Raw genomic sequence first — 620 nt, 5'->3', positions numbered from 1 at the left:
ACGCCTCTCGCTTTATTACTGGAAGGGATGGGAGCGGAGCTGCACCACCCAAACAGGAGGACACGGTGGTGGTGGTGCAGCTTTCCGAAATCGGACATGGGCAGTGCCAGGAGTGACGGCTGCGGGACTGATTCATTCATGCATTTCTGCTTCTTTTTTGTGTGTTTTTCATTTGTGCCTTCTATAAATAAGGCTATGTTCCCACGATGAGCTTTTGATGCTACAGATTTCCGACAGCATTTCCACACCAATTGGGTTACTTGCGGTTTTTTCATTGCTTTTTTTTTACATTCTTTTTGGTCTCTTGTGTTTTAAAACAAAGCTGCTTTGTTTTGTTACTTCCTTGTATTAGGCTTTGACACAACTTTGTTGATATTAGTTGTGTTTTTCTTTTATATAAATATAACTAAAAATGTTTTGTTTTTTTTTACCTATGGATTTTCCACACCTAATGCAAGTCTATCCGTACCGCAAGAGAAATGTTACATGTTACAGATTTGAAATTTGCATCTCAGCTCTGTCTATGCGGAGTGAAAAAGAAGCACATCGGGCAGGAGATTTCTATAAATTCCTAAATTGCTGAAACTGTAAGGCGCTTTTTTTTTTTTTTTTGTGACATG

Source organism: Ranitomeya variabilis, chromosome 4 (assembly GCF_051348905.1).
Source record: "Ranitomeya variabilis isolate aRanVar5 chromosome 4, aRanVar5.hap1, whole genome shotgun sequence".
NCBI classification, from domain to species: domain Eukaryota; kingdom Metazoa; phylum Chordata; class Amphibia; order Anura; family Dendrobatidae; genus Ranitomeya; species Ranitomeya variabilis.
This window is presented reverse-complemented; position numbering follows the sequence as displayed.